The sequence below is a fragment of the Procambarus clarkii genome, chromosome 4 (genome assembly GCF_040958095.1).
Source record: "Procambarus clarkii isolate CNS0578487 chromosome 4, FALCON_Pclarkii_2.0, whole genome shotgun sequence".
NCBI lineage: Eukaryota > Metazoa > Arthropoda > Malacostraca > Decapoda > Cambaridae > Procambarus > Procambarus clarkii.
In genome coordinates, this window is record NC_091153.1 from 36493396 (window position 1) to 36511234 (window position 17839).

The 17839-nt window shown below is 48.0% G+C and overlaps 1 protein-coding gene across 2 annotated transcripts in view; it reads left to right on the forward strand.

Annotated features, from left to right (window-relative positions):
- The first annotated feature begins 7609 nt into the window (after positions 1 to 7609).
- LOC123750822 (organic cation transporter protein) overlaps positions 7610 to 17839 on the forward strand; it is a 233852-nt gene continuing 223622 nt past the window's right edge. For both annotated transcript variants that reach the window (XM_069333457.1, XM_069333474.1), the window contains exon 1: positions 7610 to 7702. The gene's annotated coding sequence lies outside the window, so the exon portion shown is untranslated. The remainder of the gene's footprint in view (positions 7703 to 17839) is intronic.

Sequence of the window (17839 nt, forward strand, 5' to 3'; positions counted from 1 at the left end):
CTGCTTATGCATCGTTAAACGCCTAGAAAGAGATGTTGTTGTCTTGCCTATATACTGGGTTTTTTGGAGCTTACAGTCCCCAAGTGGGCATTTGAAGGCATAGACGACGTTAGTCTCTTTTAAAGCGTTCTGTTTTGTGTCTGGAGAGTTTCTCATGAGTAGGCTGGCCGTTTTTCTGGTTTTATAGTAAATCGTCAGTTGTATCCTCTGTTTTTTGTCTGTAGGGATAACGTTTCTATTAACAATATCTTTCAGGACCCTTTCCTCCGTTTTATGAGCTGTGGAAAAGAAGTTCCTGTAAAATAGTCTAATAGGGGGTATAGGTGTTGTGTTGGTTGTCTCTTCAGAGGTTGCATGGCGTTTCACTTTCCTTCTTATGATGTCTTCGACGAAACCATTGGAGAAGCCGTTGTTGACTAGGACCTGCCTTACCCTACAGAGTTCTTCGTCGACTTGCTTCCATTCTGAGCTGTGGCTGAGAGCACGGTCGACATATGCGTTAACAACACTCCTCTGGCGATGGTTTGGTTGTGGGAAGAGATTATATGTTCCTTAATGGAGCCCCTGTTGCTTATGCATCGTTAAACGCCTAGAAAGAGATGTTGTTGTCTTGCCTATATACTGGGTTTTTTGGAGCTTACAGTCCCCAAGAGGGCATTTGAAGGCATAGACGACGTTAGTCTCTTTTAAAGCGTTCTGTTTTGTGTCTGGAGAGTTTCTCATGAGTAGGTTGGCCGTTTTTCTGGTTTTATAGTAAATCGTCAGTTGTATCCTCTGTTTTTTGTCTGTAGGGATAACGTTTCTATTAACAATATCTTTCAGGACCCTTTCCTCCGTTTTATGAGCTGTGGAAAAGAAGTTCCTGTAAAATAGTCTAATAGGGGGTATAGGTGTTGTGTTGGTTGTCTCTTCAGAGGTTGCATGGCGTTTCACTTTCCTTCTTATGATGTCTTCGACGAAACCATTGGAGAAGCCGTTGTTGACTAGGACCTGCCTTACCCTACAGAGTTCTTCGTCGACTTGCTTCCATTCTGAGCTGTGGCTGAGAGCACGGTCGACATATGCGTTAACAACACTCCTCTTGTACCTATCTGGGCAGTCGCTTTTGGCATTTAGGCACATTCCTATGTTCGTTTCCTTAGTGTAGATTGCAGTGTGGAAACCTCCGCTCTTTTCCATGACTGTTACATCTAGAAAGGGCAGCTTCCCATCCTTTTCCATCTCGTAAGTGAAACGCAGCACGGAACTCCGCTCAAATGCCTCCTTCAACTCCTGCAGATGTCTGACATCAGGTACCTGTGTAAAAATGTCGTCAACATACCTGCAGTATATGGCCGGTTTCATGTTCATGTCGACTAAGACTTTTTGCTCGATGGTACCCATGTAGAAGTTTGCAAACAGGACACCTAGGGGAGAACCCATGGCGACCCCATCTACTTGCTTATACATGTGCCCATCCGGGCTCAAGAAGGGTGCCTCTTTAGTACAAGCTTGGAGTAGTTTCCCTAGGATATTTTCTGGTATGTCAAGAGGAGTACAGGCTGGATCACGATACACTCTGTCGGCTATCATCCCGATTGTCTCGTCCACTGGTACGTTAGTGAACAGCGATTCTACGTCCAACGAGGCTCTTATTCCTGTGGCCCGTGTGCCCCGCAGTAAGTCAACAAATTCCTTTGGCGTTTTCAGGCTGAAGGCGCAAGGGACATAAGGAGTAAGCAGGCCGTTGAGTCGCTTCGCTAGTCTGTACGTGGGTGTGGGTATCTGGCTAATGATTGGCCGAAGTGGGTTTCCAGGCTTGTGTGTCTTGACATTTCCATACGCATATCCAGGTTTATATTCCCCAATAATCTTTGGCAGGTGGAGTCCTGATTTCTTGGCGTTCACAGTTTCGATTAGTCTGTTGACCTTTGCTTTCAATTCGGCTGTAGTGTCCTTCGTTACTCTTTGGAATTTAGTTTGGTCAGAGAGTATGAGGTTCATTTTCGCCAGATATTTGTCTTTTTTAAGAATGACGTATATTGGCGACTTGTCACCTCTTCTGACAACTATCTCCTTGTTCTCACGAAGGCTTTTGGCTGCCGCTTTGAGCTCGGGGGACAGTATGGTGCTTCTGTAATTGCCTCGATTCTTTCCTCCTTCCGCAATAATTTCTGCTTGTAAGGTATCTTTGGTAGTGACCTTCTTTTGTGTCTCGAGGTCGAATATGTCGTCCAACAGAATTTCCAACTCCACTTTCCAGGCCATCTCACTCGGTCTGGACATAACGTGACAGTTTATGCCCAGATTTAGGAGAGTGACTTGGTCCTCAGTGAGGTTAATTCCTGCAAAGTTCAGGAAACCATCTCTTGGTCGTGGAATTGCCATAGGTCCTCCATAATGTCAAGACACACAAGCCTGGAAACCCACTTCGGCCAATCATTAGCCAGATACCAACACCCACGTACAGACTAGCGAAGCGACTCAACGGCCTGCTGACTCCTTATGTCCCTTGCGCCTTCAGCCTGAAGTCGCCAAAGGAATTTGTTGACTTACTGCGGGGCACACGGGCCACAGGAATAAGAGCCTCGTTGGACGTAGAATCGCTGTTCACTAACGTACCTGTGGACGAGACAATCGGGATGATAGCCGACAGAGTGTATCGTGATCCAGCCTGTACTCCTCTTGACATACCAGAAAATATCCTAAGGAAACTACTCCAAGCTTGTACTAAAGAGGCACCCTTCTTGAGCCCGGATGGGCACATGTATAAGCAAGTAGATGGGGTCGCCATGGGTTCTCCCCTAGGTGTCCTGTTTGCAAACTTCTACATGGGTACCATCGAGCAAAAAGTCTTAGTCGACATGAACATGAAATCGGCCATATACTGCAGGTATGTTGACGACATTTTTACACAGGTACCTGATGTCAGACATCTGCAGGAGTTGAAGGAGGCATTTGAGCGGAGTTCCGTGCTGCGTTTCACTTACGAGATGGAAAAGGATGGGAAGCTGCCCTTTCTAGATGTAACAGTCATGGAAAAGAGCGGAGGTTTCCACACTGCAATCTACACTAAGGAAACGAACATAGAAGTGTGCCTAAATGCCAAAAGCGACTGCCCAGATAGGTACAAGAGGAGTGTTGTTAGCGCATATGTCGACCGTGCTCTCAGCCACAGCTCAGAATGGAAGCAAGTCGACGAAGAACTCTGTAGGGTAAGGCAGGTCCTAGTCAACAACGGCTTCTCCAATGGTTTCGTCAAAGACATCATAAGAAGGAAAGTGAAACGCCATGCAACCTCTGAAGAGACAACCAACACAACACCTATACCCCCTATTAGACTATTTTACAGGAACTTCTTTTCCACAGCTCATAAAACGGAGGAAAGGGTCCTGAAAGATATTGTTAATAGAAACGTTATCCCTACAGACAAAAATCAGAGGATACAACTGACGATTTACTATAAAACCAGAAAAACGGCCAGCCTACTCATGAGAAACTCTCCAGACACAACAAAACGCTTTAAAAGAGACTAACGTCGTCTATGCCTTCAAATGCCCTCTTGGGGACTGTAAGCTCCAAAAAACCCAGTATATTGGCAAGACAACAACATCTCTTTCTAGGCGTTTAACGATGCATAAGCAACAGGGCTCCATTAAGGAACATATAATCTCTTCCCACAACCAAACCATCGCCAGAGAAATCCTAGTAAACAACACAGAAATCATCGATAGATACAGCGATAGCAGGCGGCTTGACGTTTGCGAGGCATTACACATCAAGAAGTCAACACCAGCAATCAACAGCCAATTAATGCACAACTATATTCTACCCACCTCAAGACTCCGCTCCAATATAGAAGCATCAAGAAATATGGACCAATAGGCTTTCTACAATCACTTTTATTCAATACCCATTGTTTCATGTTCTGGCTTGTGTTGATGAAATTAATACCTTATTAAATACCACCTCACCCCATCCACCTCACTCAAATGTAGATATAAACAAAATCGGAGATGTTCTATTCTATTCAGTAAGTTCTATTCAGTTGTGTATATGTTAACTAAAGTCTTTGAAAATGTAATAAGTTTTACGAAACGCGCTCAAGTGTCGCGTCAGACTAGAAATAAAAATGAATTTTGGAGAATTGATTTTTGAATTACCTCCAACAGTGAAAAGAAATGTACGAAAGATTGAGAAAATTCGTGTTAGAATTATTTATCTTACTTTTTCGGTCATATTTAAATATATATATATATATATATATATATATATATATATATATATATATATATATATATATATATATATATATATATATATATATATTTATATATATATATATATATATATATATATATATATATATATATATATATATATATGTATATATATATATATATATATATATATATATATATATATATATATATATATATATATATATATATATATATATATATATATATTAATTTTGTGTCTTGTTCTAGAGGGCACACGTGGATGGCTAATGTTGAGCCAATGAATTTTTGCTATCAAGATTTTGAAGGCCGATTAGGGATATTGCATATAGTTATATCAGTTAGGTATAGGATGTTTTGCTTCCAGGTGTATTGGATAATCCCTGGACTGTCAGCTGATAGTCAATTTCTTTCTTTATTATGCACCCCATACCCATCCCGTGGATGGTGGTGTAAAGGATTACAGAGGCACATAATCGGTTCAAGAACTGAACCCTCTAGTTTGTTTAGGTAAGCAAATAACAATCTTTTGACGCTAATTACAAAATTATTTTTGTTATATATACATGTACACATACTCATGCATACATGTACATATACATTCGTATACATATATACATACACATACATATTTAATCTCCCACACAAATACACTACACACATCAATAATCTTTTGTGTCATAAGTGATTCAACAAAAGGCTCACAACAGTCATAATACAAGGCACTTTACATCTATGGTGAGTCGCCTAGTTACTAGTCTTGCTGCACACCCACCCAACTGGACGGCAGCTTTACAGTCATGTGTATGCATCACTTACAGTAAGTAAATTTTGGATACTTTGCTAAGATTTCTGGCAGCACATCATTATGAATGAAGTACTTACACATTTCTTAGACACTATTGATGTTGTTATCTCTAAATTCCGCGATTTTTTCACATTCCATTATATAATGACGCAAAGTATGCGAATAGTTCTGCTGACATAGTTTACATTTAGTCAAATCTACATCAGCAGATGTTACAAATTTTCAAAGGTACTTGTAGCCGAGCCTAAGCCTAGCAGTGGTAATATCTAGAAGTCTGGTCGGGATAAATGCTGACATTGGTAATTTTTTGTATTTATGATTTTTGCTGCACAATCTGATGATTGTTATTTATTCGATAGGATAGCTTTTTGATAGAGGCATGGGATGTATCTATTGTATAAAATAGGGGTTTGGATACTAAACCTCATTTTTTTATGGTATTAAAAACAAGGTTTATTAAATGTACTTGTGTAGGGGGGGTTGTAACAAACTAAAGCTTGGGTTAAGAAATTATAGATCTCAGATAAAAGGCATTAAAGGGTACCACGTGGTCTCACACAAGTTGCAGTGAGAGAGTAGTTTACCTGACTTTGGAGAGAAAGGTCACGCGCCTGGGATTTAGGGATTAGCCAGGCTTGGATACAAAATGGCAGTCTCTCTGGTAATGAATATTTCAACAAATACAGTAATAACCAACCTGGTTTAAGTGTGTATGTTAGGTTAACATGTATGTAGAATGAAGATCAAGGCTCAGTTACTATCAAAGAGACAGCGACGTCAGTTAGAGAGGGAACTATCTCGCCAGGCGTAGTCTCTGACCACCCTGAGTCAAGGAGGTCACGCGGCTGGCGTGACTACAGCCTCCCATATTATTAATTCATAACGTATAAATTCAGGTCACTACTCAATATTGTAATTGGAAATAGCCTTTTCAAAGATGCCTATAGAATTATCATCAGTTTCAGTAAGAATTCAACCATCTGGGTTGGCCAGTAAATGAGATTAGTTTATTCAATGAACCCTGCTTGGTAATTTAATAAACCTGGGAAGCATGGCGGAGTGATATTAGCTAAACTCAGTCTTGAGTTTAGGTCAGTGTGGTGTGGATCAACCTGAGGTCTCCATCACAACCCCCAAGCAGCCAGAACAACATAAGCTGGACTTAAACATTTTATGGTAAAGTACTGCAGAGTTTGGTACAGTTGATAATCATTTGCCTCAGTAGGAATATAATTCCGTTAGGAGTATTAAAGCCAGGGAGTGTGTTTTTTATTTGCATTTTTGATAATCTTGATTAATAAACTTTGCCTAGTATTTATGGTATTTTTTAGTTTTCCCATAAATATTTATGATTGTCTTTGCCGCGGTCTCCACGAGTATGGTATTGGACTGAGTCAGTATACATATACTGCAAGCAAGCCTAAATAGGCTTTGGATATAAAATATATTCCCTTTTTCTCAATTTAATTTCCACACTTAACGTAAATTCATACCTCCCTTTTCAAGTAATTGGGGATTTGCCCCGAGGAACCCATGGTTAATTGATTGGTCCAAACCCCAATTATCTTTAAGATCGTGAAGATTTGATGGTAGCATCAGAGATCCTTGAGCTTGCTAAGGGCTAGTACAGCGTTCTCGTGCGTTGTAGTAACAGGCGATCAACCGTCTAAGATTCACGAGGAGTGGACGGAAGGGTGAGAGTAGTGCTCTGGGGTCTTATGAGATAAGTTAACTTTGGGCAGGGTAGTGGACGACGTAGAGTCATTACCCCATCCCCGTTGCAATCAGACCCTGGGGTGGGAGGCAGAGAGTGGGTATCAGACCCTGGGGTGGGAGGCAGAGAGAGTGGGTATCAGACCCTGGGGTGGGAGGCAGAGAGTGGGTATCAGACCCTGGGTGGGAGGCAGAGAGAGTGGGTATCAGACCCTGGGGTGGGAGGCAGAGAGTGGGTATCAGACCCTGGGGTGGGAGGCAGAGAGTGGGTATCAGACCCTGGATGGTAGGCAGAGAGATTGGGTATCATACCATGGGTTGAAGGCAGAGAGAGTGGGTATCAGACCCAAGGTGGAAGAATGTGGGTCTCAGATCTTGGGTGGGAGGCTTAGAGTGGGTATCAGACCCTGGATGGGAGGCAGAGAAAGTGAATATCAGACCCTGGGTAGAGGCAGAGAGAGTGGGAATCAGACCCTGGAAGGCAGGAAAAGAGAGTGGGTATCAGACCCTGGTTGGGAGGGAGAGAGAGAGATTGGGTATCATACCCTGGGTGGGAGATATTGAGCGGGTATCAGACCCTGAGTGGGAGGAAGAGTGGGCATCAGTCCTTGGGTTGGAGGAAGAGAGTTGTTATTAGACCCTGGATGGGTGGGAGGAAGAGAGTGGTTATCAGACCCTGGGTGGGAGGCTGAGAGTGGGGTATCAGACCCTAGATGGGAGGGATAAAGTGGGCATCAGTGCCATGTGGGTGGGAGGCAGAGAGTGGGGTATCAGACCCTGGGTGGGAGGCAGAGAGTGGGGTATCAGACCCTGGGTGAGGGGGAGAGAGCGGGGAGGGGTGTCCATGGGAAAGATTTTGGGTGTGAGTGAGGATGTGTGTGTGTGAGACAGCAAGATCAGCAGAGTATGAGAGGTGACTCAGTCAGTGTTAACGCAGTGGTGGTGGAGGGTGCACTCCCCGGTAAGTCAGCTCCTGTAGTCAATGACCCCACGTTCAACTCCCACTTTACTCTGGCTAAAGATATATTGTATTTTACATTAACCACCTCGATAAAATTTGTTATTTTTGGCGCTGTTGTGAACTTCTTTTGGATGTTTAAATATCGAGAATATCTGACATCATTCTGAATAATTTATGTAATGGAAATTATCAGCTATTGACGTTTCAGTTTCTGTGATTCTAGGGGTGAGATGACGGAGATTATTTATAGATTAGAGGTACTGGGAAATATCTGAGATATGAGGTGAAGTTAGTGTTGGCGCCAGAGGCGTAGTATAAACATGTATTGTGGGAGTCAGGATTTGGTGCCGGTGCCAAATGGGAGATCTTTGTTAAGTAGTTCACCGTTGCTGGTGTCGTCAGCATCTCCGGGTATGTTTGTTGTGCGTTACCAGTGCGTATATCAATCCAAAGATGACACGCTAATTGTAAGTGACACCTTGTCATCATTGACTGCCTTCAGCTCCCCAAGGCATAACTGTGTCGTGCTTGTCTCTGAAGCTAAACACATATATAATGAAATAAGCAACGATGAAGACAGAGTTAGTCTCCAGTGGATTCCTTCCCATAATGGTCTCCAAATGCATGACAGAACTGATGAGTTGGCCAAAACGTTTGCTCATAAAGAGGGAATTGATTGCCCACTTGGACTGCCTTTGAGCAGCCTGTGGGCAGTAATATTCCGTGAACATCAACAAAATCTCGTAGACTTGAAGCAAAGTGAAATTCACACCAGTTCCTCCATCTATCATCATTCTATTATGCAGGAAGAACCGCACGTCTTTGGGTCATCCAATAAGGTTAGCAGACTTCTAGATGTTATCACTGCTAAGCTCAGGCTCGGCTACAAGTACACCTGGAAGTTTGCAACATCTACTACTGTTGATTTAACTAAATGTAAACTCTGTCAGCAGAACTATTGGGATACTTTGCGTTATTATATAATGGAATGTAAAAAAGTCGCGTAATTTAGAGATAACACCATCACTGGAGTCCACGAAATGTGTAAGTACTTCATTCATAATGATTTTCTGCCGGGAATCTTAGCGAAGTATCCAAAAATTGTTTACTGTAGGTGCAGCCTGCACATGACTGTAAAGCTGCCGCCCAGTTGGGTGGGTGTGGAGCAAGACTAGTAACTGTGACTCACCATTGATGTAAAGTGCCATGTATAGAGATTGCTATGAGCCTCTTGTTGATTCACTTGTGATATAAAAAGATTATTGATATGTATATGTATTTGTGTGCATGGATGTATATATAAATGTATATACATGTGAATGCAACAAGTACCTATTGCACCTCTGTTCTTCAACGGGGGTATTCTGCACATCCTGCCATGCCTTCTGGACTCATGTGGTATTATTTATGTGTGCAGGTTTGGGACCAGCCCCTCTACTATTTTTCACGTGCAAATTGTTATGTATTTCTCTCGCCTGCGCATCAGAGAATACAGATTTAGGCACTTTAGTCGGTCCCAATAGTTTAGATGTTTTACCGAGTGGATTCTAGCAGTAAATGCTCTCTGCACGCTCTCCAGGTCACCAATTTCTCCAGCTTTGAAAGGGGCTGCCATTGTGCAATAGTATTCCACTCTAGAGAGCACTAGCGTCTTGAAATCATCATTGGTATATCATCTCTAGTGTGAAAGGTTCTTGTTATCCAATCTGTCCTTTTTCCTGCAGTTATGACGGCTACTTTATAATGTTCTTTAAAGGTAAGGTTCATATATATATTCAAAAGATTGTTACTTAATAGCTAAACGAACTACGGGGTTCAGTTTTTAAACCCATTATGTGTCTCTGTAACCCTTTCCACCACCGCCCACGAGATGGGTATGGGGTGCATAATAAAGAAAGAAATTGAAATTGAATTGTGGCTCAGTGGACCAGTAGGCCTATGACAGGTCGGCCTTAGATGTTGCTGCGACTAGTCATAGTTTTGGGTTATGAGCTTCCCGCCGGCATCTGGATCAGGTCATAATTCACACGTGTTGACCTGATGTGTGTGAGGAAGGTTGTGAGTGGGGCTCTGTACCGTGCTCATAGGAGAGGAAGGCTGTGAGTGGGGCTCTGTACCGTGCTCACAGGAGAGGAAGGTTGTGAGTGGGGCTCTGTACCGTGCTCATAGGAGAGGAAGGCTGTGAGTGGGGCTCTGTACCGTGCTCACAGGAGAGGAAGGTTGTGAGTCGGGCTCTGTACCGTGCTCATAGGAGAGGAAGGCTGTGTGTGGGGCTCTGTACCGTGCTCATAGGAGAGGAAGGTTGTGAGTGGGGCTCTGTACCGTGATCACAGGAGAGGAAGGTTGTGAGTGGGGCTCTGTACCGTGCTCACAGGAGAGGAAAGTTGTGAGTGGGGCTCTGTACCGTGCTCATAGGAGAGGAAGGTTGTGAGTGGGGCTCTGTACCGTGCTCATAGGAGAGGAAGGTTGTGAGTGGGGCTCTGTACCGTGCTCATAGGAGAGGAAGGTTGTGAGTGGGGCTCTGAAACGTGCTCACAGGAGAGGAAGGTTGTGAGTGGGGCTCTGTACCGTGCTCACAGGAGAGGAAGGTTGTGAGTGGGGCTCTGTACCGTGCTCATAGGAGAGGAAGGTTGTGAGTGGGGCTCTGTACCATGCTCACAGGAGAGGAAAGTTGTGAGTGGGGCTCTGAAACGTGCTCACAGGAGAGGAAGGTTGTGAGTGGGGCTCTGTACCGTGCTCATAGGAGAGGAAGGTTGTGTGTGGGGCTCTGTACCATGCTCACAGGAGAGGAAGGTTATGAGTGGGGCTCTGAAACGTGCTCACAAGAGAGGAAGGTTGTGAGTGGGGCTCTGAAACGTGCTCACAGGAGAGGAAGGTTGTGAGTGGGGCTCTGTACCGTGCTCATAGGAGAGGAAGGTTGTGAGTGGGGCTCAGTACCGTGCTCATAGGAGAGGAAGGTTGTGAGTGGGGCTCTGTGCCGTGCTCATAGGAGAGGAAGGTTGTGAGTGGGGCTCTGTACCGTGCTCACAGGAGAGGAAGGTTGTGAGTGGGGCTCTGTACCGTGCTCATAGGAGAGGAAGGTTGTGAGTGGGGCTCTGTACCGTGCTCATAGGAGAGGAAGGTTGTGAGTGGGGCTCTGTACCGTGCTCATAGGAGAGGAAGGTTGTGAGTGGGGGCTCTGTACCGTGGTCATAGGAGAGGAAGGTTGTGAGTGGGGCTCTGTGCCGTGCTCATAGGAGAGGAAGGCTGTGTGTGGGGCTCTGTACCGTGCTCACAGGAGAGGAAGGTTGTGAGTGGGGCTCTGTGCCGTGCTCACAGGAGAGGAAGGTTGTGAGTGGGGCTCTGTACCTTGTTCATAGGAGAGGAAGGTTGTGAGTGGGGCTCTGTACCGTGCTCATAGGAGAAGAAGGCTGTGAGTGGGGCTCTGTACCGTGCTCATAGAAGAGGAAGGTTGTGAGTGGGGCTCTATACCGTGCTCATAGGAGAGGAAGGCTGTGAGTGGGGCTCTGTACTGTGCTCATAGAAGAGGAAGGTTGTGAGTGGGGCTCTGTACCGTGCTCACAGGAGAGGAAGGTTGTGAGTGGGGCTCTGTACCGTGCTCATAGAAGAGGAAGGTTGTGAGTGGGGCTCTGTACCGTGCTCACAGGAGAGGAAGGTTGTGAGTGGGGCTCTGTACCGTGCTCATAGAAGAGGAAGGTTGTGAGTGGGGCTCTGTACCGTGCTCATAGGAGAGGAAGGCTGTGAGTAGGGCTCTGTACTGTGCTCATAGGAGAGGAAGGCTGTGAGTGGGGCTCTGTACCGTGCTCATAGGAGAGGAAGGCTGTGAGTGGGGCTCTGTACCGTGCTCATAGGAGAGGAAGGCTGTGTGTGGGGCTCTGTACCGTGCTCATAGGAGAGGAAGGTTGTGAGTGGGGCTCTGTACCGTGCTCATAGGAGAGGAAGGCTGTGTGTGGGGCTCTGTACCGTGCTCATAGGAGAGGAAGGTTTCACCTTGGGTTGATGCAGAATCGAATCAGATATAGGACAAGATACCCATGGGGGTGAGCGGATAGGGGAAGAGGTAGTGGGGGTGAGCGGGGATGGGTTCTTAGGGTAAGATAAAGGGCCAGGGCTTGACCCAGCTGCATGACGTTTAAACATTAAGACCAGACTAGCGGTGGAGGCAAGGTATCGGGTTGTGCAGTGACAATATTCCGTCTCTCAGGGCACCCACGGGGATAGCAGCCCACACCTTCCACGGGGAAGGTGTGGGTAATGACAGTGAGGAGAAGGTGTGGGTAATGACAGTGAGGAGAAGGTGTGGGTAATGACAGTGAGGGGAAGGTGTGGGTAATGACAGTGAGGGGAAGGTGTGGGTAATGACAGTGAGGGGAAGGTGGGGGTAATGACAGTGAGGGGAAGGTGGGGGTAATGACAGTGAGGGGAAGGTGGGGGTAATGACAGTGAGGGGAAGGTGGGGGTAATGACAGTGAGGGGAAGGTGGGGGTAATGACAGTGAGGGGAAGGTGGAGGTAATGTCAGTGAGGGGAAGGTGTGGGTAATGACAGTGAGGGGAAGGTGGGGGTAATGACAGTGAGGGGAAGGTGGGGGTAATGACAGTGAGGGGAAGGTGGGGGTAATGACAATGAGGGGAAAGTGGAGGTAATGTCAGTGAGGGGAAGGTGTGGGTAATGACAGTGAGGGAAAGGTGGAGGTAATGACAGTGAGGGGAAGGTGGGGGTAATGACAGTGAGGGGAAGGTGGAGGTAATGACAGTGAGGGGAAGGTGGAGGTAATGACAGTGAGGGGAAGGTGTGGGTAATGACAGTGAGGGGAAGGTGGGGGTAATGACAGTGAGGGGAAGGTGGGGGTAATGACAGTGAGGGGAAGGTGGAGGTAATGTCAGTGAGGGGAAGGTGTGGGTAATGACAGTGAGGGAAAGGTGGAGGTAATGATAGTGAGGGGAAGGTGTGGGTAATGACAGTGAGGGGAAGGTGGAGGTAATGATAGTGAGGAGAAGGTGTGGGTAATGACAGTGAGGGGAAGGTGGTGGTAATGACAGTGAGGGGAAGGTGTGGGTAATGACAGTGAGGGGAAGGTGGAGGTAATGACAGTGAGGGGAAGGTGTGGGTAATGACAGTGAGGGCAAGGTGGAGGTAATGACAGTGAGGGGAAGGTGGAGGTAATGACAGTGAGGGGAAGGTGGGGGTAATGACAGTGAGGGGAAGGTGGGGGTAATGACAGTGAGGGGAAGGTGTGGGTAATGACAGTGAGGGGAAGGTGGGGGTAATGACAGTGAGGGGAAGGTGGAGGTAATGACAGTGAGGGGAAGGTGGAGGTAATGACAGTGAGGGGAAGGTGTGGGTAATGACCGTGAGGGGAAGGTGGAGGTAATGATAGTGAGGGGAAGGTGTGGGTAATGACAGTGAGGGGAAGGTGTGGGTAATGACAGTGAGGGGAAGGTGTGGGTAATGACAGTGAGGGGAAGGTGGAGGTAATGATAGTGAGGGGAAGGTGTGGGTAATGACAGTGAGGGGAAGGTGGAGGTAATGATAGTGAGGGGAAGGTGTGGGTAATGACAGTGAGGGGAAGGTGGTGGTAATGACAGTGAGGGGAAGGTGTGGGAAATGACAGTGAGGGGAAGGTAGAGGTAATGACAGTGAGGGGAAGGTGTGGGTAATGACAGTGAGGGGAAGGTGGAGGGAATGACAGTGAGGGGAAGGTGGTGGTAATGACAGTGAGGGGAAGGTGTGGGAAATGACAGTGAGGGGAAGGTGGAGGTAATGACAGTGAGGGGAAGGTGTGGGTAATGACAGTGAGGGGAAGGTGGAGGGAATGACAGTGAGGGGAAGGTGGAGGTAATGACACTGAGGGGAAGGTGGGGGTAATGACAGTGGGGGGAAGGTGGGGGTAATGACAGTGAGGGGAAGGTGTGGGTAATGACAGTGAGGGGAAGGTGGAGGTAATGACAGTGAGGGGAAGGTGTGGGTAATGACAGTGAGGGGAAGGTGGGGGTAATGGCAGTGAGGGGAAGGTGGAGGTAATGACAGTGAGGGGAAGGTGGGGGTAATGACAGTGAGGGGAAGGTGGGGGTAATGACAGTGAGGGAAAGGTGGGGGTAATGACAGTGAGGGGAAGGTGGAGGTAATGACAGTGAGGGGAAGGTGGGGGTAATGACAGTGAGGGGAAGGTGGAGGTAATGACAGTGAGGGGAAGGTGGGGGTAATGACAGTGAGGGGAAGGTGGAGGTAATGACAGTGAGGGGAAGGTGGGGGTAATGAACGTGAGGGAAAGGTGGGGGTAATGACAGTGAGGGGAAGGTGTGGGTAATGACAGTGAGGGGAAGGTGGGGTAATGACAGTGAGGGGAAGGTGGAGGTAATGATAGTGAGGGGAAGGTGTGGGTAATGACAGTGAGGGGAAGGTGTGGGTAATGACAGTGAGAGGAAGGTGGAGGTAATGATAGTGAGGGGAAGGTGGGGGTAATGACAGTGAGGGGAAGGTGGGGGTAATGACAGTGAGGGGAAGGTGGAGGTAATGACAGTGAGGGGAAGGTGTGGGTAATGACAGTGAGGGAAAGGTGGAGGTAATGATAGTGAGGGGAAGGTGGGGGTAATGACAGTGAGGGGAAGGTGGAGGTAATGATAGTGAGGAGAAGGTGTGGGTAATGACAGTGAGGGGAAGGTGGTGGTAATGACAGTGAGGGGAAGGTGTGGGTAATGACAGTGAGGGGAAGGTGGAGGTAATGACAGTGAGGGGAAGGTGTGGGTAATGACAGTGAGGGCAAGGTGGAGGTAATGACAGTGAGGGGAAGGTGGAGGTAATGACAGTGAGGGGAAGGTGGGGGTAATGACAGTGAGGGGAAGGTGGGGGTAATGACAGTGAGGGGAAGGTGTGGGTAATGACAGTGAGGGGAAGGTGGGGGTAATGACAGTGAGGGGAAGGTGGAGGTAATGACAGTGAGGGGAAGGTGGAGGTAATGACAGTGAGGGGAAGGTGTGGGTAATGACCGTGAGGGGAAGGTGGAGGTAATGATAGTGAGGGGAAGGTGTGGGTAATGACAGTGAGGGGAAGGTGTGGGTAATGACAGTGAGGGGAAGGTGTGGGTAATGACAGTGAGGGGAAGGTGGAGGTAATGATAGTGAGGGGAAGGTGTGGGTAATGACAGTGAGGGGAAGGTGGAGGTAATGATAGTGAGGGGAAGGTGTGGGTAATGACAGTGAGGGGAAGGTGGTGGTAATGACAGTGAGGGGAAGGTGTGGGAAATGACAGTGAGGGGAAGGTGGAGGTAATGACAGTGAGGGGAAGGTGTGGGTAATGACAGTGAGGGGAAGGTGGAGGGAATGACAGTGAGGGGAAGGTGGAGGTAATGACAGTGAGGGGAAGGTGGGGGTAATGACAGTGGGGGGAAGGTGGGGGTAATGACAGTGAGGGGAAGGTGTGGGTAATGACAGTGAGGGGAAGGTGGAGGTAATGACAGTGAGGGGAAGGTGTGGGTAATGACAGTGAGGGGAAGGTGGGGGTAATGGCAGTGAGGGGAAGGTGGATGTAATGACAGTGAGGGGAAGGTGGGGGTAATGACAGTGAGGGGAAGGTGGGGGTAATGACAGTGAGGGAAAGGTGGGGGTAATGACAGTGAGGGGAAGGTGGAGGTAATGACAGTGAGGGGAAGGTGGGGGTAATGACAGTGAGGGGAAGGTGGAGGTAATGACAGTGAGGGGAAGGTGGGGGTAATGAACGTGAGGGAAAGGTGGGGGTAATGACAGTGAGGGGAAGGTGGGGGTAATGACAGTGAGGGGAAGGTGGGGTAATGACAGTGAGGGGAAGGTGGAGGTAATGATAGTGAGGGGAAGGTGTGGGTAATGACAGTGAGGGGAAGGTGTGGGTAATGACAGTGAGGGGAAGGTGGAGGTAATGATAGTGAGGGGAAGGTGGAGGTAATGACAGTGAGGGGAAGGTGGAGGTAATGACAGTGAGGGGAAGGTGGAGGTAATGACAGTGAGGGGAAGGTGGCGGAAATGACAGTGAGGGGAAGGTGGTGGTAATGACAGTGAGGGGAAGGTGGTGGTAATGACAGTGAGGGGAAGGTGGTGGTAATGACAGTGAGGGGAAGGTGGTGGTAATGACAGTGAGGGGAAGGTGGTGGTAATGACAGTGAGGGGAAGGTGGGGGTAATGACAGTGAGGGGAAGGTGGGGGTAATGACAGTGAGGGGAAGGTGGTGGTAATGACAGTGAGGGGAAGGTGGTGGTAATGACAGTGAGGGGAAGGTGGAGGTAATGACAGTGAGGGGAAGGTGGTGGTAATGACAGTGAGGGGAAGGTGGTGGTAATGACAGTGAGGGGAAGGTGTGGGTAATGACAGTCAGGGGAAGGTGTGGGTAATGACAGTGAGGGGAAGGTGGTGGTAATGACAGTGAGGGGAAGGTGTGGGTAATGACAGTGAGGGGAAGGTGAGGGTAATGACAGTGAGGGGAAGGTGGGGGTATTGACAGTGAGGGGAAGGTGGAGGTAATGACAGTGAGGGGAAGGTGGAGGTAATGACAGTGAGGGGAAGGTGGGGGTAATGACAGTGAGGGGAAGATGGAGGTAATGACAGTGAGGGGAAGGTGGAGGTAATGACAGTGAGGGGAAGGTGGAGGTAATGACAGTGAGGGGAAGGTGGGGGTAATGACAGTGAGGGGAAGGTGTGGAGGTAATGACAGTGAGGGGAAGGTGGTGGTAATGACAGTGAGGGGAAGGTGGGGGTAATGACAGTGAGGGGAAGATGGAGGTAATGACAGTGAGGGGAAGGTGGAGGTAATGACAGTGAGGGGAAGGTGGAGGTAATGACAGTGAGGGGAAGGTGGGGGTAATGACAGTGAGGGGAAGGTGGAGGTAATGACACTGAGGGGAAGGTGTGGAGGTAATGACAGTGAGGGGAAGGTGGTGGTAATGACAGTGAGGGGAAGGTGGGGGTAATGACAGTGAGGGGAAGATGGAGGTAATGACAGTGAGGGGAAGGTGGAGGCAATGACAGTGAGGGGAAGGTGGAGGTAATGACAGTGAGGGGAAGGTGGGGGTAATGACAGTGAGGGGAAGGTGTGGGTAATGACAGTGAGGGGAAGGTGGAGGTAATGACAGTGAGGGGAAGGTGTGGGTAATGACAGTGAGGGCAAGGTGGAGGTAATGACAGTGAGGGGAAGGTGGAGGTAATGAGAGTGAGGGGAAGGTGGGGGTAATGAAAGTGAGGGGAAGGTGGGGGTAATGACAGTGAGGGGAAGGTGTGGGTAATGACAGTGAGGGGAAGGTGGGGGTAATGACAGTGAGGGGAAGGTGGAGGTAATGACAGTGAGGGGAAGGTGGAGGTAATGACAGTGAGGGGAAGGTGTGGGTAATGACCGTGAGGGGAAGGTGGAGGTAATGATAGTGAGGGGAAGGTGTGGGTAATGACAGTGAGGGGAAGGTGTGGGTAATGACAGTGAGGGGAAGGTGTGGGTAATGACAGTGAGGGGAAGGTGGAGGTAATGATAGTGAGGGGAAGGTGTGGGTAATGACAGTGAGGGGAAGGTGGAGGTAATGATAGTGAGGGGAAGGTGTGGGTAATGACAGTGAGGGGAAGGTGGTGGTAATGACAGTGAGGGGAAGGTGTGGGAAATGACAGTGAGGGGAAGGTGGAGGTAATGACAGTGAGGGGAAGGTGTGGGTAATGACAGTGAGGGGAAGGTGGAGGGAATGACAGTGAGGGGAAGGTGGAGGTAATGACAGTGAGGGGAAGGTGGGGGTAATGACAGTGGGGGGAAGGTGGGGGTAATGACAGTGAGGGGAAGGTGTGGGTAATGACAGTGAGGGGAAGGTGGAGGTAATGACAGTGAGGGGAAGGTGTGGGTAATGACAGTGAGGGGAAGGTGGGGGTAATGGCAATGAGGGGAAGGTGGATGTAATGACAGTGAGGGGAAGGTGGGGGTAATGACAGTGAGTGGAAGGTGGGGTAATGACAGTGAGGGAAAGGTGGGGGTAATGACAGTGAGGGGAAGGTGGAGGTAATGACAGTGAGGGGAAGGTGGGGGTAATGACAGTGAGGGGAAGGTGGAGGTAATGACAGTGAGGGGAAGGTGGGGGTAATGAACGTGAGGGAAAGGTGGGGGTAATGACAGTGAGGGGAAGGTGGGGGTAATGACA